We start from the raw sequence: 19,916 nt of genomic DNA on the forward strand, positions 1-19,916 counted from the left end.
AAGAGACACATACAAATTGTTCTAATCACACAGTGGTGGAAAAATAATGAACAATGAGTTCTTGAATAAGTGTAGGAAGAAAATAATGGATTGTAGTTTAAATGAAATTGGGATGCAACGGCCTGCATCACAGACCTGCTTTATCTACACTTTGAGAACTGTCATTTGGGGAAAATGTCCTTTAGAGAGAAAGAAGTAGCCCAGAGAGACAAGCCAAAGTGAAGAAACAGTCCAACCTAGGGCTTGTACCAAGCACGGTCAGTATTTAAATGCCTTTTCACTGTGAATCCTTTACTTTCCAGTATAATACTCTATTTATTTGCAACATTGAATCAAGTGAGCATTTGCTCCTTTGCCTTGAAAACAAATTTACTCTTATTCAGAATTTGTTAACAGCAATTGAAAACTCTGGCTACCTCTGATCAGGTACCTTCCCGATACAAATATAATGAACTGAACAATAAGGCGTGATTAGGACTGTGTTCTCCAAGAGAAGGTTCTTATTTAGGGTAGATCTACAACATACTATTTCCATTTCCTTTTGTGCATCTTAGTTGCTGGATGCAGAATTAGAGGTTTAGGTGGCTAGATGCTATAGCTAAGGAGAAGCCCCCTTACCTAGGTCATCACAGAGTTCAGTGCCAAATGATGATCTCAGCTTCAACATACTGTGGAACATCTTTACCTTAATTGTTCAAGATACTGGCTTGCATTTGCACAATTGTAGATTCAAGACAATAAGACCTTGGACTGAGGACTCCCATAATGGTGGAGCCATTAATGGCTCCATAATGGTGGAACCAAGAAATATTTGGTCTTACTGCAGTATATTAAAGTTTCAGGGTTTTCGCACTAAAAAAGTAGTTGAGCCCTGAGAGAAGAAGAACCTGTCTGGCATTAGCAGGCAATGCCTGGCACCAGTTGAAGGCGATACATAAACAGGAAATAACATTGTGATGCAAAAATAAAGACAATAAATCATGGCATCCAAAGTCATTGCAAAAAACATACCTTGTCCCCCAGCAGGTCTCTGTGCCTCTAGATGAATGTCACATGGGAACTCAATCATTGCCACTTCATATCAGCAACAGGCTTTTTTCTTGATGGTTGACAATTTGAAACACAATTAGGAACCAGATATATGTCCTTCACACTGACCACTATGCATATCTGTTTAAAACATTACAGTAAAATAGTAAAAAAAAAAAATCATTTCTATAGATGTGAAGAACAGGTTTATGCACTCCTAATACAGAAGTGCCATTAATTTTTCTAGGAGGCTGTCTTCTCAAATCTGTTACAAGGTAATATGATATGTTTCCTTCTCCCTGTGTTTTTAATCACTGAAAGATGCTTTCAGGTAAATAGCATACACCATCATTACAAAATGTTCTAGCCTCAGTTACTTATTGCTGTATAACAAACAACAAATTTCATGGCTTAAAACAACATCAATTTGTTATTTCTTATGGGGATTGTTTGGATGGTTCTGCTACTTCCTGGGGGGTGTTTGCTGGGTCTCTGGGATGGCTGGAAGGTCCAAAATGGCCTTATTCACAAAGCTGACAATTGGTGCTGGATCCCAGCTAAGAGCTCAGCTGAAGCTATCGGTTGGGGACCTTGATGTTCCTCTGTGCGAGCCTCCCTGTGAGCCTTCTTGGGCTATCTCACAATATGATGGCTGGGTTCCAACAAGAAGAATCCAGAAGCTAAAAGAAGGCAGAAGCTAAAGATCTCTCAAGTTTCAGTTGTTACTCTTGCCACATTCTGTTGGTCAAAACAGGTCACTGGTCCAAATTTGTCTGTTAAGAGGAGGAATGGTGGGGCACCTGGGTGGCTCAGTCACTTAAGCGTCCAACTTCAGCTCAGGTCATGATCTCACAGTTCGTGGGTTCAAGTCCTGCCTTGGGCTCCTTGCTGACACTTCGAAGCCTGGAGCCTGCTTTGGATTCTGTGTCTCCCTCTCTCTCTCTGCCCCTCCCCTGCTCACATTCTGTCTCTCTCTCTCTCTCCCTCTCTCTCTGTCTGTGTGTGTGTGTGTGTGTCTCAAAAATAAATAAACTTTAAAAAAAAAAGAGGAGGAATGGTAAGACCATAGTGCAAAATGGGCACGTGGGATGGGAAATGATGTTACAGCCAGCTTTGGAAACATATTCTACCACAGTCAAGAAATGTATCATTTTCCCCCCTTTGCTGCTTTCCTTCTCATTTTCCTCACATATTGGATTTTGAATCAGATCACATAGATGTACCAGACTAGACTGTGCTAAATACACAGGATGTTCTGATCTTAATTTATAAACTATGCCAGTGTAGTTCAATCAAGGGGAACAGGACCAGGCAATAGCCATCTGAGGATTTTAAGGAAATCAAGAGAGAAATTGGAGTGATGTTTGCCACAATGCATAGTCTGTGATTCTGGAAGGTTATTATGCAAAAAGGAGTTCAAGTTTTCTGAAGTGTCTCAGTACCAGGTACCATTCTGAATATTTTCCATTCATTAGCTTCTTTAATTTTCACAACACTCTGAGGTCTGTCTTATTGTCTTCATTCCTCAGTTGGAGAAATATAGGTCCAGAAAGATTAGGTGAACATGCCCAATGATCACAGCTATTCAGTCAGTGGACAGGGGCTTAAAGTTCAGTTATGTCCGACTCCAAAATCCCTATGTCCACTATACTCTTGCTATGCAAAGAGTGGCCCCGCAGAACCCTTATCCCATTAGGAGAGATGGCACCTGAGGGTGGTCAGGGAGGGGGTTCCCTGAAGTGCGAGGCCTAGAGTAGGGGTCTTAGTTGCTAAGATATGGAAGGGAAGCATGGATTTAGAGGTCTACAAGGAAAGGGAGGAATAGCAGCTGGGATTATATAGGTTGCAGAACGCAAAGCCGGCGGGCAAAATTCGGAAAAGCTATAATGAGCTGGTAATGAAATGTAACCTGATTGAGGAGGACAGCGTGGTTTCTCTGAGAAGTCAGGCCAGACACAACTATCCAAATTCTTTCAGGGAATGAAAGAAGATACAGTCAATTCATTCATGTGTGCCTACTCTGAGAACTCAGAGCTTTCCAGAAGCGTGCTCCTAAAATGAGAAGTAACAAACCCAGAGAAAACCCATACTTAGCTATGTGGCAGCCAGAGGCCCCTGTGGCCACTGCTCCAGAGGAGCTAGAAAAGCTGGTATCAGAAGTTCGTTCAAGGTCCACATCCTTCAAGAAGGTGGGCAGCAAAACCTCATGGAGCTACAAAGTGAAAGTTATCCGTGTGTGATAGGAGCCTTCACTTTTCAAGGAGGCACATTTGATTTTGAACCTTGGTCTGAAACATACGACCTGTGTGAAGTCCCGTAACCTGTCTGAGGCTCAATTTCCATATCAATAAATGAAGAATAACGATGCTTACATTTCAGTGTAGTCAAGTAAAACGAAAGAGAAAAATCTACATCATAAGACCTAGCAGGCAGTGAATAGATAATTATTAGTTTATTCATTTTATACTTACATAATGCTTACTATGCAGGTACTATTCTAAACACTTTACAAATATTAACTCACTCAATCCTCATAACAATCCCATGGGTATAGACATTATAATTACCTTTGCAGTACAGATGAGAAAACCGAGGCACAGAGAGGTTGAGTAACTTGCCCATGGTCACACAGCCAGTGAATGTGAGCATCCAGACTTGAACCCAGATAGTCTAGCTTGGCAGTCCACATTCCTAAACGTTATGTTACTTAACCACCCTGCTAGGTTGGAATTTCTGAATTGTCTATCATTAAAATCTTCTAATGATTCATCTGAAAAGAAGGACTTTCCATTGCACTTTATTTTAAACCTTTGCAAGTTATTTTGATGCGAAAAGAAAATGCAGACGGCATGCTTGTCGACACTGCACCAAGTTACATGGACTCCCAGGAAAAATTTGCCCAGGGGCCATCGCTAACTCAGTGGAAATGGGGCCCCAGAGCCCACTTTCCGCTCCCCCACACCACACCCCAGAGTGTTGTCTGAAAGCACCGTCAGCCTACACGTCCCTTTTTGTGTCTGCAGGCTGGGTCAAGGAGGTTGACAGAGTTTTCATTCTCTCCAAGGTGATCATTAAGGACATAAATTTTTATTTCTCCCCATTAAATTGTTGACTCTGTTCCATAAAAGCTAAAATGTAGTCTCCAAGTGTGGAACAAAGTAGGCAGCTTGCCATGATTCTGACTTTCCATTTAATTTAGATGGAAAGGGGTTGAGAGATCACAATGCGTGATTTAGCCCTGTATCTTTCCCTGCACCGGAAACCACCACTTCACAGGAAAGCAATAAAAAATCAGAATATACCTTGCTCTTTGATATAGGATTATACCTGGTAGAGAAATAAAGGAATGACTTATAGAGCAAAGTGGCAGGACTAAGCCAGTCCAGTTCAGGCCTAATAAGGATTTACGTCGACTCAGTCTGTTCTGTCAGGGAGTTGATAATTTAATGAATAAGAAACTGTCACTCTTGGGTATGTTCAGCTTCGCTGCCTTTTTCACCCAACTCCCTCCCACCATCCACACCAGCATGACCCCTACCTACTTGTCTTTCTACTTGGGAATTCCAAACATGGAAGGGGCATTGTTCAGCCAAGGCGGATAAAGAAAGGACCTAAGGGAGACGGGTGCCTGCCTGTCACTGCCTGGGGCAGGGAGGGAGGAAGGATTCCACGTTGAGTCTTCTAATTCCCTGTTACAACTTTTCAGTATTCTCTCTCCCAATGCTCCTTGCTGGCTATGCGGAGCCTTAGTGCCTTATGTGCCTTTCATGCTCTGGGGAGATGGCGGGTTTGAGAAAGAGCTGCAATTATTGTCTGGTCTCTCCCTTTCCCTCCTTTATTGCTTAAACCTCAGATGGGAACCTTGAGAGAAAAGGAAATTCTAAATACGACCTGCCATGCCTTGAAAATGCTTCCTCTCCTTCACTCCCTCATCTGCCTGTGTCTTTTAGAAACACAGTACTGTGCGAAAATTGACAGAAGGAAACCCCATTTAAAAATGGAGTCTGGAGGGGTGCCTGGGCGGCACAGTCAGTTAAGCGTCTGACCTCGGCTCAGGTCATGATCTCACGGTTTGCGAGTTCAAGCCCCGCAACGGGCTCAGTGCTGACAGCTCAGAGCCTGGAGCCTGCTTCGGATTCTGTGTCTCCCTCTCTCTCTGTCCCTCCCCTGCTCACTCACTCGCGTGCTCTCTCTCTCTTTCTGTCTCTGTCTCTGTCTCTGTCTCTCTCTCTCTCTCAAAAATAAATAAACATTAAAATAAAGTCTGGAGACCAGAAGGGGGAACTCTCACACCCTACCACTTGTCATCAATTGCAGACCCAACAGGAAGAGAGGTACCCCGCAAGTCTTACCACTTAGCTACTGCAAAGCTACCACAGCTAGAAGAAGAAAGATTTTCCTCCTGCCCTGGCAACAGTCCAGCCAATGAGAGACAATCAGAACTCAGCTGATGAAAAGCCAGTTTATACTTCCAGCTTCCAGTTTACGCGAATGGACTTCTTGCTTACAACAGCCCTCCCACCTCCCACATTTCCTCTATAAAGAAGACTTCCTCTGTACCTTGTTCTCCAGTCTTACCTGTGCTTTTGCAATAACTTGCTTGTCCCAAATTGCAATTCTCTGCTATTCCCAAACACACCCATTTTTGCTGGTGAAATAACTGTACATTTTATTTCTAAGGTTAACAGCTGCCTCATCCATATAATGGAGAAAATAACAGGACCCACCCCATAATGTTGTTGTGAGAATCTAAAACATATAAATCATTTAGAACCATATCTGGCACAAGTAAATACTATGCAGGCATTCGCTATTACTATTTCATGAAGAAATTTGGGATGATAAAGGTGGAAAAAATAGGACGATCTAGAATTTCAGACTTGTAAAGATGAAAAGGACCTTAGAGATCAGCTGGCTCATGCCCTCATTTTACAGATACAGAAACTGAGACCCAGGCAAATGAAACTCTGGATTCCCATGTTAAAACTCTTTCTATAATGCTCTACCTCAATTGATTTTGTTACTAAACTGGTCTAGCTCTCATTTATTTGTCCCTTCAGCCAGCAAATAATAAACCGAGCAATTAGTAAAGTGTTTTCCTAGTGTACAACTCGGGGAAGTTGTGCAATATGGTAGCCCGAAATCTAGATGGTGAGATATTGTGCTCCCTATTACCCCCCTTCCTGGTGTTCACACCATTGTGTGATCTCCTCCTCTCAAGTGTTGCCAGGACCTGTGACTACTTCTAACCAATAGAATACAGCAAAGGTGACACAATGTGTGTGATTATGTACCCAGGATTACATTATATAAGCTATTAATGCCCATGTTTTTGTTTTTTATTTTTTTTATTATTTTTTTTAACGTTTATTTATTTTTGAGACAGAGAGAGACAGAGCATGAACAGGGGAGGGGCAGAGAGAGAGGGAGACACAGAATCTGAAACAGGCTCCAGGCTCCGAGCTGTCAGCACAGAGCCCGACGCGGGGCTCGAACCCACGGACCGCGAGATCATGACCTGAGCCAAAGTCGGACGCTTAACCGACCAAGCCACCCAGGCTCCCCATAATGCCCATGTTTTTAAAAGAGGTGCTCTCCCTTGCTGGCTTTGAAGAAGAAAGCTGTGGTGTTGTTAGCTGCCCTATGGAAAAGGAGCCGAGGGTCACCTCTGGCTGACAACCAACAACAAATTGAGGCCCTCAGTCTGGCAGCCTACAAGGAACTGAATCCTGTCAACAACCACATGAGCTTAGAGGTAAATCCTTTCTCAGTAAAACCTCAGGTAAAACAGAAGTCCCCGCTAACAACATGATTACAGTCTTGTGAGACGTTAAGCAGAGGACCAAGCTAAGCTGTGGCCAGACTCCTGGCTCACAGAAAATGTGAGATAACGTGTGTGTGTTCCTTTAAGCTGCTGTGTTTGTGCTAATGCTGTTATGTGGCAATAGATAACCAGTATAGATTTAAAGATGCATTAAACAATGGTTTCTGATTGCAAAAATGTCACAGTCAAGTGGGAAGACAAAAATCTCCTCATATGGCAGTGTGAATAAAGAAATGAAGCATAGGGTATGGGCAAGAACAAGGCAGTTGGTGAAATGCGGGTGGACACAGCCTGAAATGAAGCTGGAGCCAAGAAGGATAGATATGGGGGGGGGGGTCATGACAATAGGCTTTGGGATTGGGGAGATCTGGGTTCAAATTTCAACTCTGTTACTTCGTAGTGTTGTGACATCGGGCAAGGAGATTAAGGATTCTAGGGCTTAGTTTCCCCATCCGCAAAACAGCAGTGATGCTCATATTCACTTCTTAGGCTTGTTATGAAGTTAAAACAAAATGCTGCTCATAAAGCAGTTAGTACGTGCTCAATACAAATGTGAGCTGTGGGTAGAAGTCAAAACATGGACGTCCTGGTAAGACAGATCGAGGAACTTTATCCTGTAGACAATCGGGATTTAGGGATGGGAGAGATGTCAGCAGGTCTGTGCTACAGCAACATTTATCTGGGGCTACTGTGAGAAAAGATTCAAAGGGTATGAGAGCAATGACAGGAAAAGCAATTCGGAGACTGTTATAGTGGTCCAGGGGAAGGCTGAGAAACCGTTGAGCTGGTAGGATGGGCCTCATAAATGGCTAAGTAGGTATGTTATGTTCTTGATTGGAATGGTGACAACTAACCAAGGCACAAACATATCCTTTCTGCTCCCTGTACATACCCCCCATCAGGGGACAGGCGGTAGGGCCACTCGATCATTTGGTATTAAAACACATGGTGGTCTCCCAGCCCTCTCTGTAATCCAGTGAGAACCTTATCGTTTTGGCTATTTTCCTTCTGATGTGCAATTTCAAGAAAGCATATGAAGACACTCATTTGTCCACAAGAGTACTCAGATTGCCCTCTTCAGAGTTGTAGGGTGATTATTCATTTACGAAAATACAAACAAACGCAACCCAAGGTAAATGGCTCATTATGATGGCATTCGAGTCAGGGACAACGTGCTGTACTTACAACTCACTCAGGTCTTCAGGCCAAGAATCCTAGTACGGAGGGTATGAATCTCCTTGCCACCAGATTGCTCAGTAAACAAAACCTCATCTCCCACAGGGCCCCTGACAGGGCTGCAGATTGGTGTTTCTTCACGCATCAAGGCTAGAGCTTTGTGACAGCCCAGCTCATTAGCACACAGCGCTGATAGAGTCTAACACCGCAACAGAACAAAAAGTTGCCAAGGTTGCCAAGCTTTTCTCGTGTACTTTCTGTCCACCTCTTCTCTATTGCCTCCTCTTTCTTTATCTTCACCTCTACTTTGAGTATCCACTTCCATCGATCTTAAATTCAGCGTTTCCACGTTCTTCAGAATCACGCTACTAGGGAGAGGAATGCTGTAACTAAATTAACTCACGTTAAGGGGCCGAAGACTTTGTGTTTTGCTCCTTCCGGTGCAAAAAGCAGCTAAGTGTTCCAAGACTTAAATGATAAGACTAGCAGATCTCCAGGGAAGGTTGAATCTTCATCCCCAGGAGGTCTGGTATGGAGATGTTGGGATCCTGATTAGGAAGGGACCCTAAGACTTGGGCTGGTGAATGTGAGTTGATGCACTCAGAACATCTTGACTCTCCAGAGTCCTCTGACCCTTCTAGGCCTGCAGAAGTACCCCCACTTCTCCCTGTGAAAAGCTCATGCCCCCCAACCCTGGCTTACAGACAATAAAAAGGGCTCTGTCTTGTAAGACAACATGCATTACTGAAGTGCCCTCCCCCCCCCCAGAAGCATGGTAAATTACAATTCTCTGGGTGAATGGCAGAGATCACTGCCACCCTTAGACACCCAAATGATGTAGGGGTAGTTGTTGCCATCATGTCCCCATGTAATTCACCAGACTCGACACTACAAAACCCAGGCAGACCCTAATATTGAATATTATTAAATTAATATTAATATTTAAGATTACCAGAGACAGTTCCCTTTCACATGGAACTAACAAGACAATAAAATGTGTTTATGATCTTGCCCCCAGGCTCTATTAACTTTCCAGCCCTCGGTCTCATTATAGTCCAAAGAGATCTGAACATTCCTCAGAACATCGCACCAGTCTGCTCTAGTGATGACATCATGTTAATTGGACCAGATAAGCAAGAAGTAGCAGGCACATTAGAGGCCCTGGTAAAACACAGGGGAATCCAGAGGGCAAGAGAAAAACACAAAGAAGATTCAGAGAACATGCAACTTCAATTAATTTTTTATATGCCCAGTGGTTTGTGGCATGCCGGAGTATCCCCTCCAAAGTAAAGGACAGTTTTGGGGGGGGGGTACCTGCTGCCACTAAGGAGGAAGCACAACACCTGGGCAACCTATCTCCCTCCAGTGGGTACAGTGGGAGAAGGCAGAAACAGAGGGAAAAAGGGGAAGGAGAGAAGAGAACTGGACAGGGCAACAAGAGGGCCATAGAAACGACAGAAGGAGAGAGAAAGGAGGGAAAAAGAGAGAATCAAGACAAAAAGGAAAGAGAATGAAATGAGACAAACCAAACGACAACAAAAAACAAAAATGACACCACAAAAATGGAGGAAAAATCATATGGGGAGCAAAAAAGGAAAGGGAAAAACAAATTTTAAAAAAGGCATCAGGGGCACCTGGGGGCTCAGTCGGTTAAGCGTCTGACTCTTGGTTTCGGCTCAGGCCATGATCTCACGGTTTGTGGGTTCAAGCCCTGTGTCGGGCTCTGTGCTGCCAGTGCGGAGCTTGCTTGGGATTCTCTCTCTCTTCCTCTCTGTCTGCCCCTTGCCTGCTCGTGCTCTGTCTATCTCTCTCAAAAGTAAATAAGTAAACATGGGGAAAAAAATTAAAGGCAAAAGGGGGTAAATTGAAGAAAAGGAGAGACAGAAGTGATTGCTGTTCCCAGGTTGGGGTTCAAGATCCACTGGAGGAAAGGAGTAGTATTTTAAATCATTTTAAAGCCTGGGTGGCTCAGTCAGTTGAGCTTCAGACTCTTGATTTTGGCTCAGGTCATGATCTCACAGTTTCGCGACTCGAAACCCCATGACAGCGTGGAGCCTGTTTGAGATTCTCCCTCTCTCTCTGCCCCTCCCTTGCTCACACTCCCTGTCTCTCTCAAAAATAAATAAACTTAAAAGAACCAATATCATGATGAGAAAAAACACAAAGACTCGACTCGTATTCAACATTATTTACCACATTTTCCCCTAGATGTGGACCTACGCCTCTTTCAGGCAAATAATTGAAAAGCAGAAATAGAAGAAACCTCCATTCCCTCCTCCAGAGCAAAACACATTAAGGAGAAGAGAGCGGTGTGGAGAGACGCTTTAAGTGCACACGAGGAGAGAAGGGGGGAAAGGCTATTCGTGGCGTTATATGCCACTGTTGGAAATCAGAACACTTTGGCCAGATTTGGGGGAATTTCTATGCACGCCTTTTTCCCGAATTTTCTTTTTTTTTTTAATTTTTTTTAACGTTTATTTATTTTTGAGACAGAGAGAGACAGAGCATGAACGGGGGAGGGGCAGAGAGAGAGGGAGACACAGAATCTGAAACAGGCCCCGGGCTCTGAGCTGTCAGCACAGAGCCCGACGCGGGGCTCGAACTCACAGACTGTGAGATCGTGACCCGAGCTGAAGTCGGACGCTCAACCGACAGAGCCACCCAGGCGCCCCACTTTCCTGAATTTTCTGAAAGCCAGGTCTTCAGAAGGCAGGCGGGGGAGCTGTCTGCCAGGCCACTCCTGATCCAGACACAGAGCTGGACAGAGTGCATATACTTTAAGGAGCTACCCCCATCAACACAATTAGCACATTGGAAGAAGCCCATCTCCTGATGTTCTTACTAACACAATGAGAGCACACTGGAGGAGTCTTTAAAACAAAACTAACCCTAAGGCTCATACGAAAACATAAGCTTTAGAGTACAGCTTTGTTTTTATTTATTTTTAGCACTTTGTAAAATTTAATTGTAGTAAAAACCATATGGCATAGAATTTACCACCTTAACCATTTCAAGTATTCAGCTGAGTAACGTTAAGTATACTCACATTGTTGTGCAACAGATCTCCAGAATTTTTCATCTTCCAACTGAAACTCAATACCCATTTAACATCTCCCTGTTTCCCCTTCCCCTCGGTCTCTGGAAACCACCATTCTCTATGAGTTTGACTACTTTAGATACCTCCTGTAAAAGGAATCATGCAGCATTATCCCACGTAATAGGATTTCTTTCTTTTTTTTTTTTTAACGTTTCTTTATTTATCTTTGAGAGAAACAGAGAGCACAAATAAGGAGAGGCGGAGAGCGAGACAGGGAGACACAGAATCCAAAGCAGGCTGCAGGCTCTGAGCTGTCAGCACCAGACCCTGAGGAGGGTCTCGAACCCGTGAGCCATGAGATCATGACCTGAGCCAAAGTCGGATGCTCAACCGACTGAGCCACCCAGGCACCCTGGATTTCCCTTTTTTAAAAGCTGAATAATACACTTGGGTTGTTGCTTCACCTCTTGGCTCTTGTGAATAGTGCTACAATGAACATGGGTGTGCAAATGTCTCTGAGACCGTGCTTTCAATTCTATTCGATATATACTCAGAAATGGGATTGCTGGATCATATGGAAATTCTATTTTTAATGTTTTTAAGGAGTCTTCACGTTGTTTTTAATGGTGGCTATACCATTTGATGTGCCCATGACAGTCACCGTGTAGCTCTATGAAATGAAAACAAGCACTGGAAGAAAGTGTGCAGGTGGTCAGGGATAAACGTAGCCACAGTGAGCTTGCCGGGGTTCTCCAAAAAGTTTCTTTGTTAACAATTGCTAGCAGGGGAGCACTCAGTCAGCAAACCAAGGGCACACAAAATCCCAAGGAGGAGGTCACCTGGTATTTACACAACCATTAGTGCTTTTGATCCATTTTCCCTAAGCACAGACCCTGGGAATTAAAGAAACCACATAAAACAAGACGTTTTAATAAAAGCCCATTATAGGGGGCTTCTGGGGACAAAAGTTCTCATTTTGGCATTGTTCCGTATGCTACGGAGAACAAGAAGAAATCAAAATCTGCTTTTAAAACCACTGGCATATTCTTTTAATGTTTATGAGAGGCAGAGAGAGTGCGGGGGTGGGGGGGAGGTGAGGAGGGGCAGAGAGAGAGAGGGAGACACAGAATCCAAAGCAGGCTCCAGGCTCTGAGCTGTCAGCACAGAGCCCGATGCGGGGCTTGTCCTCACGAACCACGAGATCATGACCTGAGCCAAAGTCGGATGGCCAACTGACTGAGCCACCCAGGCGCCCCTGGTATATTCTAATATACATTTCTAAACTCCTTGCCAGCCAGAAAAGTAGTTTAAAGTATTTCTCTCCTGTTGATGGCAGAGACAAATTCCAGACAGAATTTGTACTCTAGCTATGTTGCTGCTGCTTCTGCTGCAGCTGCTGCTACTTCAGACCCTTTAATATTCCCAGGCATGGATTTGGCCTTGTGTGTTGGTATTTTCTCTGCACGCTTCCAAAGCCCACAGAGAACGGCGAATAACTCTCTGAAGCCAGCCCTGTGCTGTTTTGCAGGGTGTCACAGCCTGAGGACTCATTGCTTCCAGTAGGCTACTGGAGCCACATGGGCAGTAGCGATAAACCGCAAAGAAAACTTGTCTGAACACTTCTCCCGCCACAACACTCCCCTGTCCCAAAGGTAAGGAGAGTAAGTAGGTGTGGATAGTATCGCCTGGCTGCCTGCAAGGTAAATACACACTGGAAATCCAGGCCCAGGCAACAATGTCGGCCGGAGGGGAAGAGAAGGAGGGAGAAAAGGAAGGAGGGAGACAGTGGCAGGCGAAGACAGACAGACAGGAGTAGAGAGAAACAGCCTCCAATTTGGAGAGTTTTTGAGAAGAAAACCATCCAATTCTCCAAAGACCCTTGGAAGCCAGGGAAAGGGATGCTGGTCCTGTCTGGGGACAGATGTGCAATGCCCCATTGTCCCTCTTTTCTTTGACATCTGTCACAGTCGTGACCCTTACCTGGTTTCTATGAATAAATGATAGCAGGAAAATTAGCATTTTGCTTCTATTCTGTTTCTATTCCTTCCCCAGCACAGGTATTGCTTAGGTACAATGAATCTCATTAAAGCCTCCTGCGAACCAGGTGACATTATCCCCTGCTAAATTGAAATAATGAGTGCTATGAAAAATTTGAAGGGCAAGCATGCTCCATATTATCAAGTTATTTGTTTCATGAGTATAGATGTCACTAATTGTTTCCAGCAGCTTTGCTGTTTGTTTCCAGTAACCCCAGACAGCGGTGACAAAGGCCACTCTGGTTTTCTCTCCTTTTCCACCTGGTAATTCTCTACTATGGCTGTGGGATTTTCCTGTCTAGAAATCTTGCTTTGAGAATTCCCACCCAGGGAATCTTAAAAGTTCTTTAAAAGGGTGTTTCTCCATATAGTGTTTTGGTTTTTCCTTTATGTGAGGATACTTACAAAGGGCAGGTTTACGTGGCACCTGGGTGGCTCGGTCAGTCAAGCGTCTGCCTCTTTTTTTTTTTTTTTTTATAAATTTTTTTTTTTAACGTTTATTTTATTTTTGAGACAGAGAGAGAGCATGAACGGGGGAGGGGCAGAGAGAGAGGGAGACACAGAATTGGAAGCAGGCTCCAGGCTCTGAGCCATCAGCCCAGAGCCCGACGCAGGGCTCGAACTCACGGACCGTGAGATCGTGACCTGAGCTGAAGTTGGATGCTTAACCGACTGAGCCACCCAGGCGCCCCAAGCGTCTGCCTCTTGATTTCGGCTCAGGTCAGGATCTCACGGTTCATGGGTTTGAGCCCCGCATCGGGCTCTGTGCTGATAGTGTGGAGCCTGCCTGGGATTCTCTGTCTCTCCCTCTCTCTCTGCTGGTCACCCCCCTCAAAATAAATAAACATAAAAAAAAAAAAAAAGGGAAGGAAGGAAGGGCAGGTTTGGGCATTTCAAATAGTTGGATTCTGCTACTCCTACTTCTTTCATGAAAGAATAAGACACACATAGAAAGAGAAAAGAGAGAGAGAGAGAGAGACAGAGAGGGAAACTGATTGTCAATGTCTGAAGCCTTACTATTGGAGGTAAAGAGAGAAGGGTGAAATGTAAGGTTCAAGAGTGAAAATCACTTCCCTAATTCTTTCCACAGGGAGAAGCCTGGCACTGAGAGTGTCTAGGACACGGAGAAGTATATATTGGTGGGGGTGGGGTGGCAGTGGGATATGGGGGGCGTTTGGGTAAGGACACGAGGAAAGGGACAGTGAGAGAGAAATCTGACAGAGAAACATTTTGACTCTTTCTACAAAAGCAGGCCATGAAGGGCTTTACAGTGGTGGTGCCGGCCATGAACAAGGTGGGCATCTTCGAGAAGGAAGAGCCTGGGGTCGGCAGTTTTGACGTGCCAGGGAGCTTTGAGGGGGATCGACAAGTTGCCTTGGTAGACTACTGGGTGCCCTGCCACCACCCAGGTCCTCCAAATAGCCCCCCTGGCCGGCAGAGGGCTGTAGCTACATCATCATGGCTTTGTCTCGCGTGTGGCACAACGTGTGTGCTAACGTATTCCATCCTCGCAACTACTCCATGAGGTAAGTCCTGTTATTACCTCATTAAAAAATGCAGAGGGGCGCCTGAGTGGCTCAGTCGGTTGAGCGTCCAACTTCGGTTCAGGTCATGATCTCGCGGTTCGTGAGTTCGAGCCCCGCGTCGGGCCCTGTGCTGACGGCTCGGAGCCCGGAGGCCGCTTCGGATTCTGTGTCTCCCTCTCTCCCTCTGCCCCTCCCCTGCTGGCGCCCTGTCTGTGTCTCTCAAAAATGAATAAACGTTAAACCAGAATTTTTAATGCACAAACTGAAGCTCAGAGGTCAAATAAAGTCTTCCGAGGATGCACAGCTGATACCAGCCGGAGTCAGGTGAAGGCCCTGGCCTGGTTCATTCTGAGACTAGCGGATGTTGGCTACTTCATCCAACTTCAGCCACCTTGAGCTACTGCTGCTCAAACACTCAAATGTAACTTCAGCGACTGTTTCTCCCCCTTTCTCATTTTTATTAGAAGGTGCCTGAAAGGTTTTAGAAAGCTGTTCAACAGAGCACCGGCAGCGCAGTATAGATGAGACCTGGGTGGTTTTTCCCACTCGGTGTTATAAACTAAGTGCCCACTCCGTTCTGGACTTTGGTTTCCTTGACTGTCAAATGAGGGGCTGGAGACGATCTCTAAGAAGACCTCTGGCTCTCTGAGGCAGACAATTCACGGTTACTTGAATGGTGGGAAAACAGAAACGACTCGACTGGTCTTAGACCCATCTCCACGATTCACGATTATGGCACAACCTGCCGCATCCATGAGCTCTGGACACAGACACCATCTAACCACTGGCCCCCGTCCTCCTCATGTGGCCCAGGGCAGCAGAACAACAGAGCTCCTGTCACCACTTTCCCCTGTCGGGTAACTTCTCTAGAAGATAAAAGGAGGAACCAAAGCTAAAGATATGCTGGCATCGAGCCAGAGGAGGCCAAAGCTTGATAACAGAAAAGACTGAAACAGAGTGGAGATGAGACTGGGGTGAGTGAGGCATGCCCCTCGGGCACAGAATTCGAGGGGACGACAAAACCCCACGAGTCAAGATAAGTGCTCTTTGGATGCAATATTGCTGAAATAACAATATTCACGCAAAAGAACATTGTGAACAAAATATCAAAATGCTAACTGAATATAGGATCCGACCTTGCAAGACTGACCTTCGTTTACTTCTCGTTCTGGCCATCTTGAAACCTGGTCCAGCCCACACTGGGATAAGCTGACACACACGTGATTTTGTATTTGGAAGACGTGCTTTCTATGGGTATTTGGACAAAAGATGATTTCCTTTCATCTGTGCTGGCAATTACATTTTGTTTTACTATGCCTACTGCATCTAGATGCAAAGTATATACATATCCTTTACACATATCTATTACATGTACACACGCACAATCATTGGCTGTTTGAAATAAGATTGTGCAAATCAGCTGTTCACTTGCACTTCTGACATTGAACTTTTTGTCGCTGTTACCTGAACTTTTAAAAAAATTTCGAGGTAAATCTGTCCACTTTTGTTTTCCCCATTCCATAATCTATGCTAGAGTTTGGACCCAAACTCTCAGCGGTGAATTTTCTGTAACAGTGCTGTAGTCTATGTGAAATTGCTTCCCACAGAAAGTGGGAATGTAACATTATTAACTCTGGATACTGAATTGTACTTTTTTTCTAGTTTTTTTTTTTAATTTTTTTTTTAACGTTTATTTATTTTTGAGACAGAGAGAGACAGAGCATGAACGGGGGAGGGTCAGAGAGAGGGAGACACAGAATCTGAAACAGGCTCCAGGCTCTGAGCTGTCAGCACAGAGCCTGACGCGGGGCTCGAACTCACGGATCGCGAGATCATGACCTGAGCCGAAGTTGGCCACTTAACCGACTGAGCCACCCAGGTGCCCCTAGTTTTTTTTTTTTTTTTTTTAACAATATTGCCTGTCACTGATTTATAACAGCTTTATTGAGACCTAGTGGACATGCCATAGAATTCATCCATTTAAAGTCTACATTTCAGTGTTTTTTAGCATATTACCAAATTGTGAAACAATCATCACTATTTAATTTTAAGACATTTCCATCACCCTCAAAACAAACCTTTTACCTATAAGCAGTCATTCCTCATCTCCCTTTCCACCCAGGAACCGACAAACACTAGGTTACTTTGTAACTCTAATATTTGCCTGCACTGGAAATTTACATATAAATGGAATCATATAATATGCAGTCTTTTCTGACTAGCTTCTTTTACTTAACATAATGTTTTCAAGGTTCATCCATATTGTAGATGGATCAGTACTCTTCCTTTTTATGGCCAAATAATAATCCACAGTGTACATGTACCACATTTTGATGATCCATTTATCAGCTGATGGGCATTTAGATAGCTTCTATTTTTTTTTTTCCTTTTGGCTATTAGGTGTAATGCTGTTGTGAAACCTTTGTGTACAAGCTGTGTGTTTATGTTTGCAGTTCTCTTGTGCATATACTGAGGGCAGGGGCTGCTAGGTCATATGGTAGCTACATGTTTCATTTTTGAGGAGCTGCCAGACTACTTTCTAAAGGGGCTGCAGAATTATACAATCCCAGGAGCAAAGTAGAAGGGTTCTACTTTCTCCACATCCGTGTCGGCATTTGTTTTTGTCTGTTTCTGATGTTAACCATCCTGCTGGGTGTGAAGTGGTATCTCCTTGTGGCTTGGATTTGCATTTCCATAATGATTAATCATGTTGAATGTCTTTTCATGTGATTTGTTGGTCATTTGTATAGTCGTTTTTTTTGTGTTTGTTGTTTATTTTTAAGAGACAGAGAGACAGGGGAGGGGCAGAGAGAGAGGGAGACGCAGAATCTGAAGCAGCCTCCAGGTTCTAAGCTGTCAGCACAGAGCCCGACATGGGGCTCGAACCCACGAACCTTGAGGTCATGACCTGAGCCAAAGCCGGAGGCTTAACCGACTGAACCACCCAGGCGCCCCATGTTGGTCACTTGTATATCTTCCTTGGAGAAATGTCTATTCAGATACAGTTTTTAAAAACACTTTTAAGTATACGATTCAGTGGCGTTGAGCATATTCACATTGCAACTATCACCACCTTCCTTCTCAAGAACATTTTTTTTTATCCTTCCAAACTGGAACTCTGTGTTCAACAAACAATAACTCATTTCCCATGCCCCCAACTTTTGGCAACTATAATTCCATATAATTTCTGTCTCTATGGATTTGACTACTCTAGGTATCTCGTATAAGTGGAGTCATACAGTTTTTGACCTTTTGAGACTGGTTTATTTCATTTAGCAGGATGTCTTCAAGGTTCATCCATGTGGCAACAAGTGTCAGATACCCTTCTTTACACCCACTAATGCACCTCACTCCAGGTCTTTTCCTTGACAGCAGGGGTTTCTCAACGTTGGCGCCATTGACATCTGGGGCTGGCTGATTATTTTGTTGTTGTTTTGTTTCCTGGGTTTTTTTTTGTTTGTTTGTTATATGTACATTTTTATTTTTATTTATTTTATTATATTTTATTAAGTTTTTTATTTTAATTACAGTATATAGTTAACATACAGTGTTAGTTTCAGGTGTACAATATAGTCATTCAACCCCTCCATACTTCACCCAGTGCTCACCACAACAAGTGCACTCCTTAATCCTCATCAGCTATTTCATCCATCTCCCGACTTACCTCCCCTCTGGTAACCATCAGTGTTTTCCCTATAGTTAAAAGTCTGTTTCTTGGTTTGCCTCTCTCTGTTTTTTCCTTATGCTCATTTGCTTTGTTTCTTAAATTCCACGTATGAGTGAAACCATATTGATATTTGTCTTTCTCTGACTTAATTTGCTTAGCATAATACTTTCTAGCTCCATCCATGTCATTGCAAATGTTAAGATTTCATTATTTTTTATGACTGAATAGTACGCCATTATATATATCTTACTTCTTCTCTTTAAATTAAAAAAAAATTTAAGTAAGCTCTATACCCCAATGGGACTTGAACTCATGACCCCGTGATTAAGAGTTGCATGCTCTACTGACTGAGCCAGCCAGGCAACCCTATACCACACCTTCTTTATCCGTTTATTGATCGATGGACACTTGGGCTGCTTCCACAATTTGGCTATTGTAAATAATGTTCCAATAAAATAGGGGTGCATGTCACCCTTTGAATTAGTGTTTTTGTATTTTGGGGGTCAACACCCAATAGTGTGATTGCTAGATCGTGTACTTTTAATTTTTTGAGAAATTCCATACTATTTTGTAGTTTTGATTTGCATTTCCCTGATGATGAGTGATATTGAGCATCTTTTCTTGTGCCTGTTGGCCATCTGAATGTCTTCTTTGGAAAAATGTCTGTTCATGTCTTCTGCCCATTTTTTATTTGGGTGATTTGTTTTTTTGGTATTGAGTTGTATCACTTCTTTATATATTTTTGATACTAACCTTTTATCAGATATGTCATCTGCAAATATCATCTGCAAATATCTTCTCCAATTCAGTAGGTTGCCTTTTAGTTTTGTTGATTGTTTCCTTTGCTGTGCAGAAGGTTTTTCCAGTTTTATTAACATACAATATTGTATAAGTTTAAGGTGGGCAACACAATGACTTGATCTAATACATATTATGAAATAATCACCACAGTAAGTTTGGTTAATATCCATCATCTTGGGGCACCTGGGTGGCTCAGTCAATTAGGCGTCCGACTCTTGATATTGGCTCAGGTTGCCGTCTCCGGTTGTGGGATCAAGCCTTGCATTGAGACCTGTGCCAAGCCCTACACTGGGCTCTGGGACCCTGCTTGGGATTCTCTCTCCCTCTTTCTCTGCCCCTCCCCTGCTTGCTTGCTCTCATGCTCTCTCTCTCTCTCTCTCTCAAAATAAATAAACTTAAAAAAAATCCATTGTTTCACACAGTTGCAATTTTGTCCTTGTGATGAGAACTTTTATGATCTACTCTCTTAGCAACTTTTAAACATACAATATAGTATTATTAATACAATATGGTATTAACCAACATGCCATACATTGCATCCCCAAGAACTTATTAATCTTATTATGTAAAGATTTTATTTTTAAGTAATCTCTACACCCAACATGAGACCCAAACCCACAAACCTGAGATCAAGAGTCACACAATCCACCAACCGAGCCAGCCAACCACCCCTAACTTATTAATCTTATACCTCAAAGTCTGTACCTTTTGACCACTTTCACTCAAGTTCCCCCACCCCCTTATGACTCCCCTTACCCACCTCTAGCAATCACAAATCTGATCTCTGGGTCTATGATTATTATTATTATTTTTTAGATTC

Source organism: Panthera uncia, chromosome X (genome assembly GCF_023721935.1).
Source record: "Panthera uncia isolate 11264 chromosome X, Puncia_PCG_1.0, whole genome shotgun sequence".
NCBI lineage: Eukaryota > Metazoa > Chordata > Mammalia > Carnivora > Felidae > Panthera > Panthera uncia.